The sequence below is a fragment of the Bos grunniens genome, chromosome 23, assembly GCF_055505025.1.
Source record: "Bos grunniens cultivar Pamir isolate PY7600 chromosome 23, Bosgru_T2T1.0, whole genome shotgun sequence".
Lineage (NCBI taxonomy): Eukaryota > Metazoa > Chordata > Mammalia > Artiodactyla > Bovidae > Bos > Bos grunniens.
In genome coordinates, this window is record NC_141187.1 from 41,539,934 (window position 1) to 41,555,931 (window position 15,998).

Sequence of the window (15,998 nt, forward strand, 5' to 3'; positions counted from 1 at the left end):
GAGTCAGTCTCACAGGGAAGGTGATATTTGCATAAATAGTTGGACGAGGCTTTAGCCATGTGGGTATCTGGGGGAGGCAGACACAACCACCACAAGAGGAAAGAACCAATGCAAAGGTCCTAAGGCTGGAATGTGTCTCCAGAGCTCAAGGACCGGCAGGCAGGACAGAGGAGCCGCATGAGTGTGGGGAAAGTGGTGGGGTACCAGGTGGGAGGGGAAGAGGCAGAGAGAGAGGCAGAAATCATGAAGGCTGTTGAGAGGACTTTGGCTTTTGTCCTCAATGAAATGGAAATCACCAGAGAGTTTTGAGCAGAGCAATGACATGATGTGGTCTTCCTTTATGAGAATCACTCTGGCTGCGGTATTGAGACTAGACTGTCAGAGGGTAGGATAAGGTGGAAGCAGGAAGGTCATATTTGAGACTTTGCAATAATTTGCTATTTTATTTATTTATTAAAAAAATTTTTTGGGGCCCATGATGCACGGTATGTGGGATCCTAGCTCCCCCACCAGGGATTGAACCCGCACCCCCTGCATTATAAGGGCAGAGTCTTAACCACTGCACTGCCAAGTCCCAGAGACTTCAATAATTTGGATGAGAGACGAAGGTAGCCGCGACCAAAGTGACCATAGTGGAGATTCTGAGAAGTAGATTCTGGATTGGAGGTGGGTGACTGAGCAAAGGAGGAGTACAGAATAACTCCTTGGTTCTGGACTTGAGCAAATTCTAAGGACGGAGATGCCATCATCGGGACAAGGAGACACTGCAGAAGGAACAGGATTTGGCAGGAAGGCCAGGAGCGCCAATTTAGACACACTGTTTATCCTTAATCAACCTTTCCCAGGGGCTACAATTCATTACTATATGATCTGTGATGCAGCTGTTGACGTCCTTGGCTTTCCCTCCTCCCTCCGCTAGCTGAGTCTTTTTCTGGTGTCCACCCTTCAGTGTGTCTTTGCTTGGGAGCATCTCACACTCTCAGTTCAGCACAATACATTGGATAAGTGAGCTGTTTCTCACATATGAGGATGGTGCTTTTGAACCCCAGTCAGCAAGGAGTGAGCTCTGTGCTGTTCTCTCCCGGTGACAGCCTGTGCTGAGTCATCCACTCTGGCCAGCAGCAAACGTTTGTGAAGACAGTCACCATGGATTATGAGTTTGTTCTGTGGCTGGCGGTAAAATTATGTTTGTTAATTTCCCAAGCTAATTGCTCATTCTATCCTGAAACAAGCTGGCCCACAGAGCTACCCCATCTTTGGACCTGGCTTTATCTGTGCCATATTTTATCAAATTGGGGTAATGGATGGAGACACACTGTTTAAGATGGCTGATCTGGGATAGACCCTCTCATATGAGAGTACATTGGAGACCTGCTTTGCCTTTTGATGCCAAAGACAGTGCTTGTCACATAAGAGGTGAGTGAATGAATAAGCAAACTAATGTTGAAGTGATAAATAAAAATGAACCTTCTGAGAAAGACAGATGTAATCTGGGTATCAGAAATAAACTTACCTATCTAAGATGTTAATAGTTTATCTTGTTTTGATATGTGTATTTCTTATTCTTAAGTGAACAAAATTATCAGACATTTTCTTTTACATTGTCTTCTTTTTTCCTTCATAAGCTTTTTTTCGGGGGCTTGGTGTCCTCTTTCCCTGACCTCATCATGCCTTTTTTTGTTCCTGTGAATGTGTGCTAAGTCACTTCAGTCATGTCTGACTCTTTGTGACTCCATGGACTGTAGCCCACCAGGCTCCTCTGTCCATGGGATTCTCCAGGCAAGAATACTAGAGTGGGTTGCCATGCCCTCCTCCAGGGGATCTTCCCTATCTAGGGACCGAACCTGCATTTCCTGAGGTTCCTGCACTGCAGGCAATTTCTTTGCTGTTGAGCCACTGGGAAAGCCCTTTTTTGTTCCTATTATCTGTTAAAATGTTTATTGAGCACCTATTAAGTACCAAGTACAATCCTATGTATTTGGAATACATCAGTGAGAAAAGAAAGACCTTTCCTCCAGAGTTTATAAACAGAGAGCAAACAATACACTTATAAATACACATACTGTAAAAAAGGAGCAGCTCAGTAAAAAGGGATTGGGTGCTGGAGTTTTTAATTAATGTAAAAGAGGCTTAAGTAGAACTTTTGGCTGGCTGAAATATTTGACAGATTATTTGGTTAATTCTATTTGATCTAGCCCATCTGTCACATGCTAGCAGCTGATCAGAGTAGAATACGGAGCATCCAGGAGGGCAAAACAGGAACTAGAAAGGGATAAACGCTGCTTTCCCCTCTAACTATCTAACTTGAATTCCGCCACTCACAGGCTGTATAGTTCACTTTCAATTCCAGACACTCTTGACCTTGGCACGTGGTAGAGGATGAGATGTTTGCTGCTGATTAGAATTACAGAATAAAATCCACCAGCTGCAGTCTCAAGTCCCCATTTGATCATTGTGCTGTCTCACCAATCTTAGTTTTTTATTTTAGGTTATCCTTTGTCAGCTCTGGGTCCTTCTGTTTTCCAGCCCACAAAGTTAGTTTACGAAATATCATCTGTTCCTTGTTTTGTTTTTTTTTTATGGTGACCCCAAAATAAAAAATTAAAATATGCATACACTGGCCAACATCATAAGAGAAGCTGATAAGTTTCAGAGAGGTAAAATATATAAACATTTTCCACAGTCGGTTTTAAACGATTTCTGTGAATATCTAAGAGGTACCTTTCAAGCATCAGCATTGCAAAGTACAAAATACAATTCTGCAAAGGACAGGCCGAAAGATCAAACTCTTTCCTTCCTCCTGGTACACAGAATGTTCCTCCCAGAATAAACATAGAGACAGGCTGGAGCTGAGCCACTGGGTTTTGGTCCTCACCAGGAGCCACGTTAGGAGCCCCACACGTCTGCACAAGCCTTTCCAGAGGGAACCAGTACTAAATAGTAGATGCTGTGCTGTTGACTTGTTCAAAAGCCATTTCTCTTGTGGTTCATGGCAGCCATCCGTTTCATAAATTCTGGAATTAATTATTTAATATAAGTTTCCAGACTTTATGTTTGCAGGAGAGGACCACAGGCAAAAAGCACATGTTACCCTCTAGTGGTAGAAGGTCCTGTTTGCTGGGGATCAACTCTCTGGCATAAGGGGCAGCACAGCAGAGGGCCTGCACAGCTGGGCACAGGTCAGCCCCGGATTCTGGTCTTGACTCCGCCCCTTATTAACCAAGAGAATAATATCCACCTCACAGAACAGGTGTCAAGCAACAGGTGCTCCCAGCTAATGCCCTTCCTCCCTACACTTCTGCAGGGTATAATTTGAGGTCAACTGCGGTCACTCAAAGTGTGTACACTTGAGTGACACACACCAGTTACTATTCCGTGAGATGCCACGATGGGACTGATACAACGGTCTCCACCTCCGTAGCTGCTAATTCTTCAGCTGGCCTTTGGACTATGGTCACAGTTATGGTCACAGAGTCAGTAAGAACAAACGTTTTTAGATCCCTAGCCTTTAATGATCCCATGTGATGGTATTAGGGACTCTCTTTAAGGAAGCACTCTTATGGTCTTTTTATGATATCCTGGCCATGCTTAAAAATTATTTATATAGGTATTTTTCTCTTGAAAAAATTTAAATGGTCAACAGTCACAAATTCCCAGAGTTTTACTTCATATCATTTTGTAGGATTTTTCTATCATATTGGTCCTTAGAACCTATCTGGCCACAAAAATGGGCTTCCCAGGTGGCGCTAGTGGTAAAGAACCCACCTGCCAATGCAGGAGACGTGAGATGGGGTTCAACTCTGGAGTCAGGAAGATCCCCTGGAGGAGGGCAAGGACACCCACTACAGTATTCTTGCCTAGAAAATTCCACGGACAGAGGAGCCTGGGGGCTATGACCCATAGGGTTGCAGAGAGTTGGACACCACCGAAGGGACTTAGCATGCACACACACATAGGACATTGATGGATAGGAGGGGTGTTTAGGTTTTTAAGCTTTCACAGCATGATGGCACTGTGGATGGTGGGAACATGCACGTCCTCCTTCCTTTCCTTCTTCCCTCATTCCCCCTCATCCTCAGAAGTCCCTGCACTATGTGAGGGCCTGGCATGGAGGTATAGTTTCAAGGGGACTTCCATATAAGGTTCTATGAACCTCTGGTTTCTGATAATAAAGGGAAAGAGCATTTGAAACAGGGAAAAGAAAGTAAGGTTGAGAAGACCTGACTGCCATTCAGATTTTCCTTTCAAAATGCCTATACTTTTTTGGAAAACTGTGACCTTATTATAATTAATAACTCCTTAGTTATCATTTGACCCTTTTCCAGGGTCAGTGGAAATCAACCAAGAGCAAGAAAGCACTGAATACAAAAGAAGGAGTGGAGGGGAGAGTAGAGTTTGTCCTGCAGGAAAAGGACGCTGAGAAGGTGAGGTCCGAATCTGGCATGCCCATGGGATCCCAGGGCTAATTCTAGACCTGATTTCAGAGAATCAGCCTTGTGTCAGGTCAGAGTACCCCGGGCTACCAAGTCTGGTGGGGCAAAGCCGAGTGGGAACCAGAGGCTTGTGCTCTGGACTGGGAAGAGCCCAGCTGATCACTCCGGGTCTCTGGCAAGTTCTGAAACTGAACATCTGTGAGCTTTGATCTCTCCATCTGTAGATGGAGTATAACATTACTACCCTTGTGCTCTAGTGTGACACTGTGAAAATTAATAGGCGATAAAAGAATTTTGAGATTAATTAAAAAGTCCCTTATAAATATTCACACAAAAGGGCATCAGTACTTATACCATTTATGTTAGGACTGAGAGGGGGGTGGCTCAGAACTGGGAAATCTGTTTATTATTTCTATATGCCATTTTACTCATGTCAAATTATCTTCCTGACTTCACAAAATAAGTGCCGTCCCTCCTCTATTGGCCGTCTCATTGTCAAAAACAGCATTTGTGCCTTGCATTTTGCATTCAGAGGCTTCTCTGATGGCTCAGAGGTAAAGAATCTGTCTGCAGCACAGAAGATGCAGGAGACACAGGTTTGATTTCTGGATTGGAAGATCCCCTGGAAGACAGCATGGAAACCCACTCCAGTATTCTTGCCTAGAGAATCCCATGGACAGTGAAGCCTGATGGGTCACAGTCCACGGGATGGCAAAGAATTGGACATGACTGAGCACAGCACACACATTTTAGATTCATTCAGAAGAATCTTCACAGTAGAATATCGTAAAGAATGATTTTCAAAGGCAGTGAAAGAAAATCAACTTCGGTTAAGAATAGTTTGGGTCCAAAGAAGCAACGGGATGTGGACCCTGAGAATAACACGCTCCATCCTTCATCTGTCACAGGGACAGCTCCAGCTGTCCACAGGCAGCTGCTGAGTGGTCCCAACACCATACTGTCTGTGGGGTTTTCTTAGACAATTCTTCCCTGGGTTGGGAAGATCCCCTGGAGGACGGAATGGCAACCCACTCCAGTATTCTTGCCTGGAGAATCCCATGGGCAGAGGAGCCCGGTGGAGGACAGTCCATGGGGTCTCAAAGAGTCGGACACAACTGAGAGACTCATTTGCACTCGGAGAATTCTCCGGTGCTGTCACGTCACACCTCTTGGTCAGGTGCACACGCGTTGCTCGCACTGCACCCAGTTCCTCGTAAAGCTACCCCCACACTTGACTGACACTCACAACACGTATGCTCAGTCCCATATGGCTCCAACTTGATTTTTCTATTTGTAAAACACCAGGGAAACATGTTAGATGGAGATGAAAAGCAAGGTGTTTACAAACTGGTAAAGAAATACGATATTTATCCTGTCAGTTGAAATGAACCTGGCAGATGTATTTTTGGTTAAAATTAAAATCGTGAGCCCTATCAGGTTACCCCTGGCGATGCTGCCAGATGCACAGCGTGTGTCTGACAAAGAGGCACCCCTTGGTCATTTGAGCCAGACTGTGGGTTCCAACAATTCATGACAGGGGAGCTCATTACAAGGGCTTGCCTAAGGGGAGGGGCGTCAAGTATTGAATACACAGAAGCAGACTCATGAAAAGTGGTACAGAAACGAGTCTTTTCTACCTTTCCCGACCCACAGACATCCTCACTGTCAGGGGAGCATTCTGGAAGGAAAACAAATGGAATCAATCACCTTCAATTTTGGTCTGCAAAAACTGTTCTCAATTCAGACTAGCCAACAACATGCTCCCACGGACATAGGCATGGGAATGGTTCTGAGTTGCCCACTGTGCTCTCTGGACTTGTCTTCCCACTGAACTTCCATAACTCCAAACAGAAGTGGCCTGCATGTGTCCAGAAGACATACAGGAAAGACACAGCAGAGAACCTATAGGGCTTTTTCTAGGGTATGCTCTTCTGGTTTTATTCAGGCTCCTCTCGTATATAGTTTATTAGGATAGTCCACTTTTCTTATAACTGAACAAGGAGCTGGTGGTTCCTGATGTAAAAACAATAGTTCTGGCAATCCCAGAGGAAGATCTCTAATCTGTCTACAAGGCCAGCCTCTCTAAGGACTCTGCGGGCCCGCGATGGAGGCTGGATATCTGAGAATGTGACTTTGAGGGATCCTGGGGCTCCATGCAGCTTTGAATTTCCATCTTTTTACACCTTCCCTTTATGGGCTAGTATTTGGTTCTCTGGCTCAGGTGCCCGAGCCCATCTCATCCCATCGTAATAATGAATTCCAGTTAAACTGGACGCTTTGTCATCGCCTTATCTGCACCTAATAGGGCGAGTCCACTGTTCGTTATACCTCCCTGGAGTGTGGCCACCTGCATACCAACTAAGTCCTTTACATTGACATGTATACACATGGCATCTTAGGGAGCCAAAAGATTCTCACAGAACTGCCTATAAGAACGGGAAAGCAAACAAAGTAGGGAAAAGAGAAATTAAATAAAAGAGCTGTATGCTGTGTACCTTGGGGTACACAGATTTGAGGAAAATCTAGGGGATAGTAACCCCCTTGCCAATAAAATGATCTGAAAAAGACAAACAACAGGATATAAAAAATGGGGACTTTTCTGGTGGTCCAGTGGTTAGGAATCTGCTTCCAATTCAGGGACGCAGGTTCACTCCCTGGTCAGGGAACTAGGATTCCCCAACTAAGCACGTGTGCCACAACTGGAGAGCCTGCGTGTAGCAACTACAGAGCCCATGAGCTCTGGAACCCATGAGCCACAGCTAGAGAGAAGCCCCACACCACAACAAAGAGCCACGTGCTGCAACAAAGACCCACAGCTAAAAATAAATAAATACATATTTTAAAAAATTAATTTTAAAAGGATACAACAAATATGTATGATAAATTTCATGAAGAATAAATACGTCAAAATCCCCAGTTAACAAACTGAACTCTGTGTAATAGTTCTGCAACTTCAAAGGGAATGAGCAAAAGCCCCATGGACCTGGGACTATTCATACAAACACATTTGAATGAGGGAAATGAAAGACTCCTTTTATTTCCTGAAAGGGAATAAAAGTTTATTTAGTTAATAATAAAAATAAATAGGAGCAATTAAAATGCTTTTTTCCCCCTGAAATACATTAATGTTAAAGTGTTAAGAAGTAGACCACTTAAGCTTACCTTTTGGCCTAGCTTAAAATGTGAACAGACTAAACTTGCTTATTATTAAAACAAAAGAAGTTATTGACTGAATTAAAAAATAAAACTCAACAATCTGTCGTTTAAACAAAACACATTTGGCACCACGTCAGTTATAATAGGTAGAATGGGAGAGGACTGTCTAAGATTTAACCCACTTAAAGACAAGAGCAGAGATACCTGGGCTTCTTCCTGTGTTAGATGCAATTTCACAGACTTGAATCCTACTTATCTTGCAAGACTTGGTTAGAGGGGCCCCTTCTCTGTGACTCTGTCTCCAACTTCTCCAATCTTCAGGCAGTGTTCAAGATTGCCACCTACGAGCACCCATCAGCTCAGCAGAGATTATGATGTACCCCCTTTGGATTGATCTTTTGGCCTCATAAGACCTTGAACTCTTGAAGAAAGCAGCTGTTGGTGTTTCCAAACACAGCTAATCAAATTATGAATATGATATCTCTATTATAATGACAAAGGTATGGATTAGGAAGAGGACATTTCAGGTCCATCATTCTTTTCCCAGGACTTGGTCCTCCAGTATGATTGGGATATTGGATTTGTTGTGGGAGAGGAGTTTCAGGGAGAGCACTCACATGCAGAAACACTGCAGTGCAAAGGGCCTTGAAGGCCATCCTGCGGAGCCTAGAGACTTGATCGCGCAGGTCATGGGAAACAATGGCAGGATTCCAGACTAATTGTGTTTTCTATTTGTTCACCTTGGTTTGTAACAGTTCCTATGATGAGAGAATGGGGAACAGGTTGGAGGAGAAGTTTTGAGGCAGAGAAATCAGTTTTAAGAGGCTAAACCAATAGTGTTTTTCAGTGAGTGGTGGCATTTTTTTTTTCTTCTTACATCTTCTTTTTATTTTAGTTTTTTAAAAGGCATGCTTGTAATACCTTTACTTAAAAAATTTAAAAAGCAGGTGATCTTTTTCTATCTTTCCCCTTCTTTCTCTTTTCAACTTTTTTCTTTTTCTCACCTTCCTTTATCCCTTCTTCCTCCTCCTCTCCTTTCTTCTCTCTCTTCTTTCTTTTTACTTCCTTCCCTCTTTCTCATACTTCTCCCCTCTTTTTTTTCCTGCACTAGGGCCCTGGGAACAGAGCAAAGGTTTTAGATCCCGTAGATTCTTGTGGTCAGAGTGTTGTCAGGATTCAGAGATGGGTTAGACATGAGGGGGTGAAGGAAAAGAAGTCAGGTGATGGGGCAGAGTGTTTGGAGTTCCAACACCTGAGACAAAGAACCAGAAGGCAGAACACAGTTTCTGTGTGTGGCTCTGAAAAAAGTGGATTCACAGCTCATGCAGGGTTAATGCAGACCCAGGATTAAGGAGTAAGGCCTGGAGATGGACAGTCGGCACCACTAGTGTAGGCGTGACATATCAGGGACATGGCTGAAATCGACCAGGGACAGACTATACTCAAGAAAATCCTCTTTGGCTGACAAAGAATGAAATTTTGAAGGAATATATACATTTAAAGGGCAGAGGAAGGAAGAGAAGTCAGACAAAGAAATTAAATGAAACAGACAACTTAGAAAGAATAAAGTTCACTCCCGAGTTGCTGCGCAGATTTAGCGGCCGCGGCCTCCCAGCGCGCCAGGGCTTCTGCGGATGCGAGGCGCGAGATCAGGATGGAGCCCGGGCTCCTACTCCGCACACATCAACTCCGAGTTTATAGTCTGCATACTGTCTATGTGGTTTGTTGTATTGGAATTAAATTTGTGTGCTGTTTGCATGAAAAAAAAAAAAAAAAAGTTCACTCCCAAGGGAAGGAAAAACTTTGAGGAGAAGGACAGTCATTGATAAAAATTCTTTAAGGAAGGTGAATCGAATGAGGACAATTAGGAAGATACCACACCAACGAGAAAGGCTTTTCTGGTAAAATGATAAGGAGAGAGGACAGATGAAGGAGACTGAGCAGTGACAGAGAAGTGACGGAGAGGAAGGACAGAGTCTTCCTAAGATATCTGCTAGCAAAGGGAGGAAAGAGATGGTACAGGTGGTCAAGGAAGCTGTTTTTATCAAGGAGAGAAATGATTTGGTTTGCAGATTAAACAGGAGTCAGTAGGGAGAGAAAGAAGGGAATGATTGATCAGATAAGGTTCCAAAGAAATTAGAAGGAGGTCAAATAAATAAGAAAACTTATAATGCTATCAGATTAAAAAAAGTATCCTGAATAAAACTCTACCAAGGATCACTATAGGATTGCAAAAGACACAACCTATCTAAAATAGTAAATATTTATGTCTCAAGCAACATAAAAAATATATATGGTAACAGTGAGGAAGTTGCAAGAAGAAATAAAGCTAGTAATTGCATAACAAACTCTGTTCAAGACATGCCTGAATAAAGAACAGAGATAAAGCTGAACAAAGAAGAGAAACAAAAATGAAAATTGCAATAACCGGTATATGAGACAACTTGAATGACAGAATTGAAAATCTTTTCTTTTCAATAGAAATAGGTGTACCATCAATATCTATCACATATGGGAGACAAAGTCATATTTAATAAACACATACGCATATCATTCATGTTGTTGTTTAGTTGTTAAGTTGTGTCCAACTCTTTTGAGACCCCATGGACTGTAGCCCACCAGGCTCTTAGGATTTCCCAGGCAAGAACACTGGAGTGGGTTGCCATTTCTTTCTCCGGGGAATCTTCACAACCCAGAGATCGAACCCATGTCTCCTACATTGGCAGCTGGATTCTTTACCACTGATCCACTAGGGAAGCCCAACAATACTCATAAATATTAGAAAAACAATATCAACTTAATTCTATTTAAGCAATATTATATGAGTAAAAATTTTTTCTCATAAACAATAGCAATAAAAGAGGCAAGCCATGACCCAACCCCTGTGGGTTAAATTTCTTTAGAATTTCACTTCTTGAAACAATCCTTTCAACCCAGCTCTTCAGTATTTCTCCTTAAGCTTAGCTGAGGACATTGGAGGGTGTTTGTTCTGCATAAAGAGTGATTATTATTTGATGATCTTCTCTACTCATTCTACTTTATAAATACAAAAAAATGTCTTATATGTATGGGCTAACATTTATTGGAGAACAGAATAAAAAATTAAGATATGGATCATAAGAATCTATGATCAACCAAAAGTAACTCAAAAATAGAAGAATGCCCAATTAAATAGTGCCATATATAATTATCAGATACAGTATATGTCCCTTAAAATTACACTGTTAAAATTTGCTTGATATGAGAAAATGTGAATATTTAATTATGTTCTAGGGAAAAGCAGAAAAAATACTTTGACATAGAACTGAGGAGAGTGTGAAGTAATGTAAGTCATTTGAGCATAGTGTTTATTACCTTTAGAATTTCTTAAATTCACTTTTTTAAAAACAAAACCAAAAAAAATCAGGGACAAAATGGAATGATGTTCATCCTCTTTGAGGTCAAGAAAATGAGAAGGTCATGGAAATTTCAGGAAATGTACTCTTTTTAAATGAGCTAAATCTATCTTGAAGTCCCATTATTAATAAAATAAATGTTCCACGTAGGAAAAAAACAAACAAGATTAAAACCACAAAAAACCTTTCAGAGCAAAAAAAAAAAAAAAAAAGATCACAGGTGAAATTTGTGGTGACACTCACACATTGGGAGATCTTATAAGCCAATTATCTTGATGTTCAGGTAGGAAGAACATAATTTAATTAGCATTTTAAAGAAAATTAAAAGGAACCAAAAAGCCAAACGAAAGACAGACTGAGGTGATAAATTCATAATTAGAATTAGAAAAACCTGGTGTTCAATTTTTTTTTTTTTGCTTTATTGAAGGATACCAGACAAGTAATCTCTCTGTGCTTTATTCCTTATCTATATGGAAATAATAATACTTATTTTTATAGGCCAGGAGATGATTATGCTAAGGTCTTCCTATGGTCTTGTTGAGTGTGAATCTCCTTTTTGCCAGAGAATATCTATCCAATAAGTACAGAGAGAAGACTCTCCTCTTCCAGTCGCACTGAGATTCTCTCACTGTAAAAAGCAATTGGGGTTGACTTTCCATGTACTCTTTGTTTCCACAAAGATAAGAGAAGGTTCCCAGGTATTCATTTAATAAGTGATCTGGGGAGAAGGTCTTAATCATCTTGAATGTCTAGGGTTCTGTTGGCTTTAGATGTTTAACTCACTCAGTCTCTTACTGAGCACCTACTATGGCCACTGGACACAGGGCTGGGTGTTCATGACTCAGCAGTACTGAATAATCACATTCTATTATATTAATCCCTCCCTGGTACTGACTGGCAGTCACTGAAGGCATTACTCACAACCTAAGTCAACAATCAAACTGTTGTGATGCCAGGGGCAACCTAAGAACATGATGAGTCAATCAATCTAGGGAAAACAACGAAGTTTAGGGTAACCTGACTGGAAATAAAGATATTAATAACAAATCAAAGGAAATAAAGGTGGTTTCACAACATGTTGTAACACCACAGACAGCCCTGTATTTCAGTTTCACTCCTTTGTCACTACCTTCTTACTAATTAACACCTACTTTCTAACACTTTCAGGGCCTTGGGGCTACAAATGATGGACAAAAACACAAAGAAGAAAATAAGCGCAGAGTGGTTCAGGGAAGTCATCTGCTAAAAAGTCCCCAGGTGCACAGCCACGTGCCTGGCTGAAACCTCCTCTCTCCCGACTGATATAAAAAAGGAGATATGCTGATCCTTCTTGGCTCTCTTTCTTCCCATTGCTCTTCTGTGACTCAACCAAGAGAGTACTCCAATCCATACCAAATACATTTCCAGATATCAACAAAGGAAAGTTGACTGGAAAGATCAGAAACAAAAGTCCTGTCTCAAACACAGATCACTGAATGCTGTGACTCTTTGGTTGCTTGGGCTTCCCTGGTGGCTCGGCGGTAAGGAATCTGCCTGCCAATGGAGGAGACGTGGGTTCAATCCCTGATCCAGGAAGATCCCCTGGGAAAGGAAATGGCAACTCACTCCAGTATTCTTGCCTGGGAAATCCCATGGACAGAGGAGCCTGGTGGGCTACAGTCCTTGGGGTTGCAGTCTGACACAACTTAGCAACTGAACAACAACAACATTAAAAAAAAAAAAGATGATTCAGTCTCAGGTACAGTATTAGAGAATTATAGAATGATTCTGAATGTCTCTGTCCCAGACCAGAGAAATCCTGTCAAAAGAGAAAAAGGAAAGGCAAGAGTTCTCATTTTCCCACAAAACATATTTTAACGATAATGAATTATCCAGTATGTCTCTATAAAAAGATCCTTCAAATTCTAAAAATGTCAAGTAAATTTTTATTGATGACTATTTACTATAGCCATTATCAGTTTCAGATAGGTAAGCTATGATATATATATATATATATATATATTTTTTTTTTTTTTTAACTGAATGGCATATGCAGTTAAAATTCATTTGTAGTTGCTCAGCCGCTCAGTTGTGTCCAACCCTTTTGCAACCCATGGATTGTAGTCTGCCAGGCTCCTCTATTCATGGGATTTCCAGCAAGAAATGGGTTGCCGTTTCCTTCTCCAGGGGATCTTCCTGACTCAGGAAGGATCAAACCCATATCTCCTGCATTGCAGGTGTATTCTTTACCACTGAGTCATCATGGAAGCTCTAAAATTCAGTAGGGACTCAAAGTTAACAATATATTTATAACCTCTTTATAGGACTTGGAGCTACATTCCCCCGTTTTAAATAATGATAATGTTTTAGCTGTACCTTGGTTTTTATTATGTGTAGTTTGCCCTCTCTGTGCTTCATTTGCTGTCAGGTTGGTAACATGTGAAGTTTCAAATTATATCCTTGTCCCTGTTCCAACTTATGACTTTCCAAAAGGAACACTAAACACATTCAACCGTAAGCTATCCAGCCAAAGGAAATGATGGGACTCCTGCTGTTTGAACCACTGAAACCCAATTTGGGTGAGGTGCTGCCCATTATTCTATATAGAGAATCCAGATGGACGAAGATGGGATCAAGCCTGAAGTTCTTCTGCACTGCAGTCACTTCGGTTCTAACTGTGAAATTACCAGTTTTAGAGGACTGATGCTGGACACTCACAACAATGTCACAGCCTCAAGAAAGTACCACTCTTCACAATTTACATGAAAACTCTATATAGGGAAATCTAATTGGAATATTTTTCAACAGCATTTAAATACCAGGCCAGCTGGATCTCCACAGGCCATGTGAATTGAATCAGCACACTTCTCAGAACCTATATTCTATCATCACTGAATGCTTGAGCTACATCTGTCACCCAAATCTGGCCGTGCTCATTTCTTGTCATTCACTCTGAACATCCAGAAACGAAACATTCAGTGGTAGCCTCAGAGGCACTCGTTTCGTGACAGCATGCAGCAGCGAAACAGCATCCTTGAAATGAAATGCCTTCCTAACCCCAGGCCCCCTGTTCTTCCTCTAACTTTCCCTTTTCCAAATTCCCCTGAAGAACACTTTTTCAAGGCGAATCTGATGTGGCTGATCCACAACCTACATTTTAGCAGTTATACCTTCAACTGATATCTCAATCCATACCATATAAATCTCCTAATATCAAGTTCTTTTTTTTTTTTTAAGATAACAGTACCACTAAATAAAAATGTCATTTCACCCTGTTCTTCCGTTCCCTTCCTCTACTACTGGAATCTATTAACCTAGCTTTTATTCCTCAAACCAACACAAAGTGTCAGAAGCCAGAGGTGGTCTTTTTTTAATCAAACGTGACATCAAATAAAATATAGTTAAGACCACAACGAGTCATGAAAGCAAAGACACATCAACTCTCAAGCTCCCTGAAGCTCTCAGAATCTTGTTGAGGGGATGGAAAACATGCACAAAAAGTAACGGTGGGATGTTCCTAAAATGTCATGTAAACCAGTTACTTCTGTGTTGACAGAAAGTACTGTAACGGTGCTGGGACGTTCAAAGCTATGAAGAGACCATCAGAAGGCATGTTGAATATGTTCCTTGATAGAGGAGAGTAGGTAGGAAAGTTCAAACAATGGTCATGGTGGTAAACAGCGCAGAAATTACAAAGATAAGTGCAAAGTACAGAAATATATAAATCATGATAAATAACATCACCCAGACCCTATTTTTCCAAAGTATTTTCTCCTACAAATGAGCTAATGATAGATGCAGAAATGCCAAATGCTGTGACTGCTATATAGCAGGGGATCCAGTAAATGTTTGATTAAAAAAAAAAAAAAAAGACCCAAGAAATAAATTAATAGAGTGGAGGAAATTAAAGAGGGCTGGAATATGTAAGGTAAACAGGGTTTAACAAAGATCTGAAGTAACTACTTAACAGGCAAATTTACCTAATAAGCGATTCCAGATATAGAAACACTAATCCTGGCAGCAGTTAATCTACCAAAAACCTGACAAGAACATTCTTTCTTCCTTTTCAGTTTATGAAAAGAGGTAACCGTCCAGGAAGAAGCACATTCTCTAGGTGTTTGCTGCCAGCTGGGGGGGAGTACAGTGGGAAACAGAAGGGGGAAAGCATGTGTGTGTTTTCTTCTCTCCACTGGTTTGGGAAATGCGTCTTCACTAAAAAACACTGTCATCAGTAAGACGCTCTCTTGTTCAACTTAGGAGAGGGGCTGGGAAGACATTAAGTGGTGAATATGGGTCTTTATTATTCTGGCAATGTTGGCCTGTTCATGTTCAAAATTTATGTTTTAAAATCTCTGGAAGGCACAGTGCATTTCAATTAGTGAGACTATACAGTAGTTTGTCTTCTCCTAAAAATAATTATGTAAAATTTATTCTGAGTTATTTGTAATTTTAGTACTTAGGGAAGTGTCTGCATTTTCAATTAAGAGCTAAGTATACAAATTAAAAGTGCTGCACAGTGTAGCTTAAATCCAGCCCTCACTGGCTGGTGCACATAAACACTAATATCAAATGATGGTTTTGTCATGTGATCCAACCCGCAGCACATACAAATATAGAACATGACCATAAAAAGTAATGGACCATGCCCTCTGCTAAGTAATTTATGACAGCGGATCCAGACTGGAATGCCAGCTGGAATTACCTTCTCCCTGTCTGCTATTTTCGCATATACAGCTTTGTACAGATGATAGAAGCTACGTCTTGCAGAGAGGACTCATGTTAAGGCTGCTGAAATGACGAACAAGTAGCAAACCCAAAGGCTAAAACATGTTTGGCTTTTAAAAAGATTTGTTGAATGATGTTAAACCCCTTTTAAAATCAATTTTTGAATCAGGCTGTAAGAGAAAAACTTGTAACCCTACCAATTTTGAAATTTCAGATTTATGGTGTCTAGCAAACAGATAGGAAGCTGTACAGTGGAGAATGAAAAATAGTTGATAATCATGTTATGAAAAATGCAATGTGATCCCAAAAC

The 15,998-nt window shown here is 41.2% G+C and overlaps 1 protein-coding gene and 1 long non-coding RNA gene across 3 annotated transcripts in view; one reads left to right on the forward strand and one right to left on the reverse strand.

Annotated features, from left to right (window-relative positions):
• The window catches only part of CAP2 (cyclase associated actin cytoskeleton regulatory protein 2), a 143,632-nt gene that overhangs the window by 62,195 nt on the left and 65,439 nt on the right, over positions 1-15,998 (reverse strand). The gene's annotated exons all lie outside the window — the stretch shown is intronic.
• LOC147347696 (uncharacterized) lies at positions 953-14,238 on the forward strand. Its single transcript, XR_015152489.1, has 2 exons — positions 953-1,416; positions 12,152-14,238. It is a non-coding gene; the product is annotated as an uncharacterized LOC147347696 (long non-coding RNA).